Source organism: Pundamilia nyererei, unplaced genomic scaffold (assembly GCF_000239375.1).
Source record: "Pundamilia nyererei isolate P.nyererei 1_Seehausen unplaced genomic scaffold, PunNye1.0 scaffold00147, whole genome shotgun sequence".
Taxonomy (NCBI): Eukaryota; Metazoa; Chordata; class Actinopteri; order Cichliformes; family Cichlidae; genus Pundamilia; species Pundamilia nyererei.
The window spans coordinates 855257-867498 of NW_005187548.1; positions in this window are offsets into that span (position 1 = coordinate 855257).

Genomic DNA, 12242 nt, shown 5'->3' on the forward strand with positions numbered 1-12242 from the left:
TCATAACCCCTCTAACGCCCCTGGAAATTTCACTCCTCAGTAGAGCCTCTTAGTGGGTGTTTTATTTGGGTTTCCACCAGAATTACCAAAAGAGGGCATAGCCAAACATTTAAAACAGGGAAAAACTGCCATGTAATCCATTTATTTCAACAAAGTAACTGTATTCTGAATACCACCTTTTTAAACGGTAACTGTAACGGAATACCGTTACTCATATTTTGTATTTATATGTATATATATGGTCTATTAATATCTCAGAATGTCATCACAGAATAGTTTCCACGTACACATCTGGCCCTGCAACAAGCCTCTCTGTTTTGGATTTGCATGTTCATTCATTAATAAATGGGTTCTCTGCAGGTGCTCTGTCTTCCTCCCTCAATCCCACAATTAATTCTAAATTGGCCTTTGTTGTGCATGTGAGAATGAGTGGTTGTCTGTTTCTTCGTGTTAGCCCTGCAGGGTCAAGTGACCAGGATGTACCCTGCTTCTCGCACTATGACACCTGGGACAGTTTTCAGCTCTCCTGTGACCCTGAACTGGAAAGAGGGTAGCCAGCAAACATATTTTCTTAATTGTTACTATTAATTGTTTAATTTGCCACCCACAGCGGAAGACCTGAACAGTTGAAGTAACAGCAAGTTGGAAAATTAACTATAATGCAGTTGTGTCAAAAACTGGGATTTTTCATTCAGTCAGAGGTTAGGTAAACATTAAGCCTCTGGAGATCAGCCTACTTTCTCTTTGCCTCACACACACTTGCCAGGCACATTTGTGTGCGTCTGGCAGTTTTTCAGAGGCGGGTACACTCCATGCATCCGCTGATTACTGCTGAGGGGAAAAGGAAGAGAGATTTTGTTTTGGCTGCAGGAAAAAATTCTGTCCAATTATTTTTTTTAAAAAAATTGTCACAGTGCTTTTAAGCTTTGCAATGACGTATATTCAAATCAAAGTTTCCTTGGTTGTACTTTGCTCTTTTCTTTGAATGTTCTTTTAGGAGTACAGTTATTTGTTAACTGTGTCCTCCCTCTAAGGCACTGGCTGCTGTACGAAAGATAATTTACATGAGAGCAAAATGACTGCAAAGGATCCAAATCCACGTCTGTTTGGTGTTTGCATGTTGTTGTCTTAAAGCTCAGCAGATTTGTTCACAGATTACTTGGCTGAGTCTGAGACCTCAGGTCAGTCCAAATTCTTGTCGGAATGTCAGCACATAAAATCCAAGAGGCATGAGTCATAAAAATGCCAGGGCAAGGAATAACATTGACAGAAAGAGAAAGATTAAACAGATAACAGAGGAAAAAAGACAAAATACGGGCGTCAAGACATTTTTTTTGAAACTGTAATGAAACAATCGAGGCATTTATATGGGTACTTTTCATGTTCAATACTTCAAATTTGACCTTTTCTATTTGGTTCCCTCACTACCTTTACAGCTCCATTGGAAAAATTAGGTACTTTTCAGATTGTCCTTTGTTTCCTTTAACTCTGGCAAGGTGTTTCAGACTGTTTTCAAACTTTCCACATCTGTCTCCGCCATGTCCAGCCAAGACTCCTAAGGCTCCAGCCACATAATCCTTGTTTACTTATAACGACAGACCGTCCAGACAACCATTTGAGTATTTGAAACAATCTAATTCTGACATGCCTGTAAATATATATCACATGACGTTTATACTTGGCAGGTATGCTTGTGGAACAGTGGTGGTAAAAACTATATACATTGTTACTACAACATTGCTGGCCCTGTAGAGGAACACGTGTAGATCAACAAAGTTCACGTAACCATTAGGTTTTTATGGCAGCGCAATGCAGAACCATATAGCTACTAGGCAATGTGAATCAAATGGACTTGACTAACTGATTATCAGCAAGTGTGAGCACCTCTATAAAACAAGAGGTTTTGGCAGTTTGCTAGTCTGGAGCATTCAGGTATCGGGAGGAAATATATCAGCAAATATGTGAGAAAGAAGCAATTGTTTCTGCCAGTCAATCTGGGAAACCCATTTCCAAACAACTTGAAGGCCATCCTTCTACAATGAGAAAGATTATCGACAAGTGGAGTAGACCTCCCAGCAAATTCACCTTAGACTGTGTGATACTCACAGAAACTGCAAAAAACCCAGGAGCTACATATCAGACTCTACCAGTTAGCATGTTAAATATTAAGGTTCATGCGAATGAACTTGAAAACATGAAACATCTCATACCAGCTGTCAAGCACGGTGGTGGAGAGGTGATGATTCCAACTGCAGGACCGGAACGCCTCTGTATACAAATGTAAGGCATCTGAAGTGTGGTTGAAACTGGGTCATTTAACAGGTCAATGTTCCCAAAGAGCAGCAAATCTACAACAGAATGAAAAGAAAAGAATCATGCTGGTCCAATGGGCCAATCAAATCTCAGACCTGCACGGCGTCAACGCATTAGCGTGGTTAGCTCATTAACACGTTGGCGCCGTCCAGACCCACACACGGTGCAATTCACGATAACTCACTAACGGAGATTTGCCGCGATAATGTGGTTATGGTGTTAACGTCCTTTTAACGAGATTAACGCTCACAGCACTATAAATAATATTAGAACATACTAGACTAGACTAGATTATTTTTAATTATGTCTCATAATTTACTTTCCTTTTCACAACTGCACTTCTTGAATCAATGTAAAGAACATAAGGGTAAAGATACCATCACACTAAATTCAAAACGCGACAACTGTGAGACTAAGACCAATTTATTTATAATCACTTATGTAGGCTTTTACACAACACTTGATAAGCAAGCTTAATTACTGGCATCTTCCCTTTGTACAGACATGAGTGTGTATTTCAGATGTGGCTTTGCTGCTCTGCAACTCTGTGCTGTCCCGTCTGAGTGTGTCTTGTGTGTGTTATAAACTGCTGATCTTTGCTGTGGTCTGTGAGTGCGTCAGTATTATGAAATATCCACAATCCACCTCATTTAATCACACGCATCCTAAACACACTCTTAATCACACCATGCTTTCTAGATCAGCCTCCCACGTCTTCTGTTTCTAGTGGGAAAACATGGGAGTAAAATTGTGCCTGTCAGTAAACACTTGGAATCCTATCTTGCACAATGCAGACACACTGTAACATCACTATGGGTGATTCTTACCTCACCTTAGTAGTAAAGTGCTTATATTTTTAACCTATTACTGTAGTTATTCATGGTTAAAATGGGCTAAACTATGTGGTAAAAATGTGTACTTTAAACCTGATAGTGAAAATGACCACAGCAGCACCAATTCATCTCTAGTCGGAAAAATGAAAACTTTGACTTACTGATGGCATTAGGTGAAGGGCACTCATTCTTTACTGTTTTAGAAAATATCTTTAGTGATCATATGTGATTTCAGGGTGGCCAGAAATAACTGTCAACCCAAATTGTGATAAAAATTATATTTATTTACATTTTATGGTTGGACCAGGGTTACGGTTAGAGTTACAAAAGATGACATGACACCTACAACCCCCAAAAGTCTCAAAAACACTGGGACACTGTGTAAATTATAAATAAAAGCAGACTGTAATCATTTGAAAATTTCATAAATGCATATTTGACCGTGTCCTTCTGAATGCCCTGTGGGGGTTGCTCCGGGAGTGTGGGGTGTTTGGCCCATTGCTACAGGCCAATCGATCCTTACACAACTGTTGCAAGAGCTTGGTTCGCATAGCCGGCAATACGTCGGACTCGTTCCTGGTGGGTGATGGGCTCCACCAGGGCTACCCTTTGTCACCAATTCTGTTCATAATTTCTATGCATAGCCAAGTAGCAGAAGGCTTTCACTTGGATGGTCTCAGAATCTCATCTCTGCTTTTCGCTGATTATGTGGTTCTGTTGGCTTCATCGCGTGATGGCCTCCTGCTCACATTGGAATGGTTGGCAGCCAAGTGTGAAGTGGTGAGAATGAGACTTGGCACCTCCAAATCTGAGGCCATGAAAAGGGTGGAGTGCCCACTCTGAGTCAGGGACGAGTTCCTGACCCAAGTGAAAGAGTTTAAGTATCTCGGGGTCTTGTTCACAAGTGACGGGAGAAGGGAGCGGGAGATCGACAGACAGACTGGTGATGTGGCTACAGTGATGTAGACACGACACCGGTCTGTTGTGGTGAAGAGAGAGCTAAGTGTAAAAGCAAAGCTCTCAATTTACCGGTCGATCTACATCCCTACCCTAACCCTATGGTCATGAGCTGTGTGTAGTGACCGAAAGAAGGACATTGCAGATACAAGTGGCAGAAATGGACTTCCTCCGAAGGGTGGCTGGCCTCTCTCTTAGAGATAGGGTGAGAAGTTCAGCCATCCGGGAGGGGCTCAGACTAGAGCCGCTGCTCCTCCACATCGAAAGGAGGCAATTTAGGTGGTTTGGACACCTGACAAGGATGTGTCCTGGGCACCTGCTGGGTGAGGTGTTCCAGTCATGTCCCACCGGGAGGAGGCCCCGGGGCAGACCCAGGGAATGCTGGAGAGATTATATCTCTTGGCTGGCGTGGGAACGCCTTGGTGTTCCCCCAGATAAGCTAGAGAAGGTGGCTGGGGAGAGGGAGGTCTTGGCTTCTCTTCTTAGGCTGCTGCCCCCTTGACCCGAATGGATGGATGGCGTATTTTATACAGAGTAGAACACAGAAAACAAATCAAATGTTTAAACTGAAAGTCCAAAGCCTAAAGCCAAAATGAATACATGACTTGTGTTCGCCTAAAATGCACCATTTTTATGTAGATTCTTAGTCATCCAGGTCATGGTAGACGTAGGAGCTTAAAAAGGCAACTGGAGTTCATGAAAAGTTCAACTAAAGCAGGCGTTTGGAAGAGAGGAGTAGCGTCTAGAGCAAACATAAAGATGTCCAGTCACCTTCTTTTTAAGTTTCTTAGTCTACCATTTTAAGAAAAATATTCGTTCACTTGAAATGTGATGGCAGCAACATATTTCCAGAAAGTTGGGACAGGACCATGTTTACCAAAATGTAGCATCCACTCGTCTTTTAGCTGCAGTCCATAAACATTTGGGAACTGAAGGGACTGGTTGCTGGTCTTCTTTGTGGTAATTTTCATTTCATAATGCACCAAATGTTCTCAGTTGGTGAAAGGTCAACTAAGAACATCATTATATACAGACAGACATAGATACTGTCATAACATTGTCTTGATGAAACATTTCTTAGATAGTCTGGATGGAAGCATATGTTGCTTTTAGCATTGATGTTTGAGATGTTTAAGCTGCTAGTTTCAGAAGCCCTCCCATACCTTCAGAAAACATTGCACTGAATCCTGATAACAAACTCCTGTTTAGCCTGCTGGCGGACACAGCACACATGTTATCAGAAAAGAATTAAAATGTTCTCTTGTCTGATCACAGAGCAGTTTTATACTTTACCTTTGTCCATTTTAAATATGTTTGGCTCAGACAAGACTGCAGTGTTTCTGGACTATGTTCACATATGGCTTCTTCTTTGCATGGTGGAGCTTTAAACTGCATTTGTGGATGCCACACTGAACTGTGTTCACAGGCAGATTTCTGAAAGTGAACATGTGGTGATTTCTATTTTTAATGCAGTGCCACCTCAAGGTCCAAAGTTCAGTATTGATTTTGAGCCTTATCATTTGAGTACAGATTCTCCAGATTCTCATAAACTCTTGATGATGTCATGTACAGCAGATAATTAAATATTCAAGGTCGACACAATTTTATGTTAAGGATCATTATTCTGAAATTTTACCACACTTTGTAGACATTGTGTTCAGCTTTCTGAGCCTCTGTCCATCTTTACTTGTAAGAAACTCTGCCTGTCTAGATGCTCTTCTTAGACCCAGTCGTGTTAATGACCTGTTGCCAACCTAACTATTACTACATCTTTTTCTTGAAATAGCTGTAGTTATGTCTGTAGTTATGTTAAAATCAAACAGGCGGTGGTAGCAAACACACAATGGCACTGCAACCATGTAACAAGCAATTGTGGTGTCTAGACACATTATATTTACAAAGTTTTCATTTCTACCATAATTCCCCAGTGAAGCTCTCAATCACTACCAAATCCTTCATCATTCTAGTTCATAAAACATTTTTTAAACCATTTCATTCAAAATAACACCTGCCGCTGTTTTTGCTAGCACTAATGCTGTTCAAATACTTATGGCTTATGGCCATACCACCCTGAGCACAGCTGATCTCATAAGCTACGCATGGGCAGGTCTGGTTAGTAGTTGGCTGGAAGACAGCCTGTGAATACTAGATGCTGTAAGCTTGGGTGGCAGTGGTCAGCACCATTGCTTCGCAGCAAGAAGGTTCCTAGCTCAAACCCTTGCTGGGGCCTTTCTGTGTGGAGTGTTTCCATGTTCTCCCTGTGCCTGTGTAGGTTTCTTCATGATACTCCAGCTTCTGCTCAAAAACATGCATGTAAGGCTTATTGATGATTCTACAGTGGCCATGGATGTGATGCAGACAAAAATGGATGGTTGTATGGTAAAAATGCGATTTAGTCTAAAGTGCTTTGCGCAGTCAGTGAAACTAGAAATGTGCTATTTATACATTACATTAAACATGCTTTGTGAAACACAAGCAGCCTCATATGAGCAACATTGTGACTATCACTGTAACTATGACTAAACGCTGATACTGATGTTGCTAAATTTAAATACTGAATCATTATACTTGGTAATTACATTTGAAAAAGTTTGATGCAGCCCAGTCAGCAAGATTACAAATCAGCAGGTAATTAAAAGTACAATGACGAATTCTTGTCAGTTGAAATTCAGCATTCAATTAAATCTCATTTATATGGCACCAAATCACAACAGCAGTCGCCTCAAGGTGGTTTATATTGTAAGGTAGACTATAACAGGGGTAGGCGACTCCAGGCCTCAAGGGCCGGTGTCCTGCAGGTTTTGGATCTCACCCTGGCTCAACACACCTGAATCAAATGATTAGTTCATTACCAGGCCTCTGGATAACTTCAAGACGTGTTGAGGAGGTCATTTAACAATTTGAATCAGCTGTGTTGGACCAAGGACGCATCTAAAACCTGCAGGACACCAGCACAGGCCTAGAGCTGCCTACCCCTGCTCTATAACATTGTTGCCATGTCGAACATTATGATGTTGCCCCTTACTAAGGTTTTTCTATCTAGGATAACACATTACATATAAGTGTAAATTTACGCTGAAAAAAAGATTGCTAATCTTTTATTTTAATTCAAATTTTAATTCATTCTAATTATTTGTGAGCACAACATAAAAAATGTCACCTTGTGATTATTTATTTGCTCCATGGAGCCAACAAAGGACTCCCAATCTGAAGAAAAGGACTTTTCTTTGTGACTGATATAAATAGCCACCCAATCCTGGACTGTAATCAACGCTGACTACTGTCAAAGGAGCTTGCAAAGAAAAGCGTCTGGACTTCTTTAAGTTGCTTGAAGACGTTTCACCTCTCATCCGAGAAGCTTCTTCAGTTCTAAGGTCAAATGGTGGAGAATCCCAGGCTTCACAATGAACTCACCCGAAACTCTGGCTGATTGGGACCCACGCCCAGTTTCACACCTTGGCTCAGGCGATTAGAGGATCATCAGGGGGTCCTTTTGTCCCTCTGTGGGGGGTTACTCCCACTAGGGTTATATCTGGGACTCTCCACCATTTGACCTTAGAACTGAAGAAGCTTCTCGGATGAGAGGTGAAACATCTTCAAGCAACTTTAAGGAAGTCCAGACGCTTTTCTTTGCAAGCTCCTTTGACTACGATGACCTGGATGACTGAGAACCTTCACAGACAACGCTGACTACTGTACATGGCACCATAGACAGTATAAAAGATGGACAACCGAATCCTGGTTTAGCTCAGTGGGATGAGCCATATGAGCAGAGAGGAGTAGGCCTGAGTTTGAGTCTGGAGCCCTTTGCTGCATGCCTTCTCCCCTCTCTCTCTTCCTGCTTTACTGTCTCTATTGGATAAAAGCTAAAAAAAAATTAAATATGATGAATAACGAGTTGCAGTAGATCACTGCCGCTCCCTGAGAGTTTTTCCTTCCCACTGTTACCAAGTGTTTGCTCAGTGGGTCATGTGATTGTTGCAGTCTATTATAGTAGGGTCTTTACCTTACAGTATACATTGAATTGAGATGACTGTTGTTATGATTCGCCTCACCAGCAGTTATTTGATCTGTGATTACTTGAAGTTGCTGAATGTAATTGACTGCCAGTGATCGCTCTGGTCACCGCATTGGTGTTAGTTGCTGTTTAGACTCTCTTACGCTACACAGGAGTGCTGAACAGCTCCATTTTCAGAGGGAAAAAAATCTGTCACCACAGTCTCATGTCTTGAAGACAACCTGCAGTGAATTCTTTGCTCGGAATAAATAAGATTTGAATATTGGTTCTAGTGGATATTCAAATATTTTGGACTGTTTTTCAATGCACTTTTCCAGCATATTCACAGTTTAATATGCCAAATAGTCAAACCACAGCAGGAACTAAGTATCAGGTCTGTCTGAGGCCAGCTGAATGACAAAAGCTGCTTCGTGTCCATATGTATAGAGGAATGTAAACAAAGCATAATGCTCCATGTGATTAGGAAGCATCCAGAGGCTGGTATGATTTAGATGAACAGATAAATGCTCAGAGTCTTTAGACGGAGCATGGAAAATTGGGAGATGGGTGTAGAGAGATAAGGGAAGCAGCGCAGCACTCTGCAACAACATGTAAAGCTAACACAGACAGCCCAGTTTTGCTTTCCCACGGGATGTACAGTAGGTCCCACTGAAAGACACACACACACACACACACAAATATAGTCAAAAACACAGAGATCCCATCTGCCCCAGCGTTTTAATCAGCTTATCACTCCCAGGGCCATTCAGAACGACTATATCAAGCTCTGACATACATTAGCGGTACTACAGGGATCAAGCGATATACAATCCTCACTGCAATACTCCTCACGTCACACACGTAGTCACACACGCAGTCACACACGTCCAGCACAGTTGTGCATTCATTTGGCCTTAAGTATGCGTGCAATGAAAACATGGATCCCAAAAGGATTGAAAACATCATCTGTGTGTAAGCGCCACAAAAGTCATCAAACATGCTAACGCACTCACACAAATACAAACTCTGTGCGTGTGCTTGTGTATTCTGACATAGTGCCAAAGCCCAGCTGATCTCTCAGTAAATATGGACATATGGTCAGCCAGAGTGGGGAGAGAGGTAGCATGAGGATGACACAGAGATGGTTCTTCGTGTGTTTTCATTTGTCTGTGGGGAGACCACAGCAGGGGGAGACATCTTATCCTCTCGAGACATGTGTTGCTCTCCCAAAGCTGAAGTGCTTAGCCTTTTTGGACTCTTTACATCAGCCCATACCACCAAACCCTACCTCACCCAGAGGAACAGGTCAGAGGTGTCCGCTCTTGGTTACGTAACTACTCTATTATGGAATGAAAACAAGGGAATTGTTGTGCCAGACTGAGGGGCTTGTTATGTAAGGCCCAGAAGATGTGATGCAAGATGATCAGCTTGGAATACTTCCTGGCAGCTGAAGTCAACCTGTGACCTCTGTCTTTCTTTCTCTATATTTGTCAAAAACCCAGGGCTGCTGCCCTGTTGTCCTTTTTATTAAAGAAAATTAATCAGTGTAGTTAACTTTTCAGATCTTTTATCTAGCTCTTCTCGTAAAAAAGTGCAAACACAGTGACAACAAATTTTGAAAAATAAAGTAAAACAGACTTAGAGTGGCACTCACGTGTGACCTAAAAGTCAATTTAGCAGAAGAACAGATTAAAGTTACAGAAATGACTTAGTTCTTCTTTCACAATGCTATAATGGCACCACATAGAGAAATTAGCAGCACTAGCTTGACAAACCGACCAACTGCTAATATCCTTGTGAATGTAGAGGGCAGAAAAGCATGCTCAATCATATTACTCTCTGTTGATTTGATCAAAATTTGGCTAAAATTAGCACTGAATTTGGATGACAAATGCAATCCAGTAACATCCACCTCCCAGTAATCCTGTCCCTACTCTTCAGAAGATCCATCCATCCATCTTCTGGTTATCAGGGGCCAGGTCGCAGGGGCAGCAGCCTAAGCAGAGAAGCCCAGATATCGCTCTCCCAGCCTCCTCCTCCAGCTTGTCCAGGGGATCATCAAGGCGTTCCCAGGCCAGCAGTGAGATATAATCTCTCCAGCATGTCCTGTGTCTGCTCCAGGGCCTCCTCTCGGTGGGACATGCCCGGTACACCTCGCCAAGGAGTTGCCCACGAGGCATCTTGTCAGATGCCCAAACCACCTCGACTGGCTCCTTTCGATGTGGAGGGGTCCTGGGTGAGGGACCAGACAAAGAGCGACTCAGAAGACCCCCTATGAGCAGAACACCAGGGATAGGTAGATAGAAAGACCCTGGATAGGGTTACTGGGCCCTGCCTTGGAGCCAGGCCCGGGGAGGATGAGCCCATGTCCCCAAATACGGGACATGGGCTCATCCTCCTGCAGGCCCACCACCAGCATTGTGAGCCGGGCGGCGACCAGGAGTGGAGGCCCTGGCAGACCGAACCCCGGCTACCAACACTGGCAATTGGCACATGGAATGTCACCTCTTCAGAATATGATGTACGTACTGGACCTGTGGCATCTACAAACCAAGTTGTATTTTGCTAATATTATATCACTGAAAGTACTATTAGCTAATATTGTAAGTAGCAACAAAGTAGCTGGGCAAACCATAACCAAGCTAGCATAACTAGCTAAAATAACTAACATTATTGGGATGGAAGAAGCATTTGTAACAATGTGGCATTACTTCAGTGTTTATAGGCATTCTGTAAATTAGGCACATCATTAATTAAGGCTATCGGCTATCTTATTTTTTATTTCAGATGTCTGTTCAACTGAAATAATTACATTCTGATGGTGTCAACTAAGCCTGTCATACAGTATCAACAGCAATTGGTCAATGGGTTTGTTTTTCATTTTAAAGAGCTGGTTGTTGAAAACTAACAATGTGCTGACCAAATGTTGACTAAGTTAGCCTCGGGCTAGTTTTCTCTAATTTAGCATGAATGATCACCTGGATTCAAGATAAACCGATCAGAATTTGTTGTTCAAAGGTCAAAGTCGGTTTAAGTTAAGACTTGCCCCACTCTTATTTCAGAAAATAAGATCACAGAACATCTGATACAACCAAATACTTACAAAATGAAGACTCAAATAATAACAGAATTTCAAGCAGATGTCAAACAAGTGTTGACATTATATCCAATGATATGGTTCCCAAAGTTCTGCAAAAACACTTCTGGTCATTCAGCAAAAAATAAAGGTTTTTATGATTGCATTTCATATTTGGTTGGTGCTCACCTTTCTTCTACACTATAATGACACACATGACTAGTTGCTGGAAACGTTACCCGATTCCTCGGTAGTAACATTTCCATTGTAAATTAACTTACTGCGATTTAAAGGAATACCCAGCTGTTTTGACCAAGTTACCGTATGCTCAGAAGTCCATTCAATTCTCGCACAAGTCTTTACCCCAATTTTCTTTCTTGTTATTTAGCTCCATTCACAGGCTTCTCTGTGGTGCTCTTCCATCTCTGAGCCCTTGACTTTTGCGATCCATTGGTCAGTTAGATTTTCTACTTCTCTCCTTCCAGCTCAGTGTTGCTTGCTGTTCATCAGAGCTGCTTGGGAAATGAAGCAGGCTGCTGTCGTGATGCCCAAACCCAGGTTCCAGGCAGCAATATTTATCATTTGCAACAAAGTTCCCCACTTCATCACACTTCAACTCTCTAGCCACCCACACACTAAAAACCAGTCAAGAGAATGTCAATCAAAGCTATGTTTTGGCAGACATAATGAATGAGACCATACCAGGGTTTGAAAGGACTGGTTTCAGGCATGAAACAAGAACCTCAGTCCAGCTGTTTGAAAATGCCATAACACAGACATAAGAAACCAGAACTACTCATCTGAAGTAGTGTTTGATCTGAAGAGTTGGTCTGGAGGGGTGATGAAATTATAGTTTACAGTGAACTGGATCCCAGACTGTTCAAAAACCCAGGATGGTTGAGTTGAAACTAAATGTTATTCCTTACAAAACATATTAAAGCAAGTTTATTCATCATTAGTACAAAATATTCTTACACTTCAGGGCTTTGACACTGCATCTTGCCTGAATTGTTGAGTATATTTAATATGTTCTGGAAACTCTCTGCAGCTTTAGGATCAAACACTT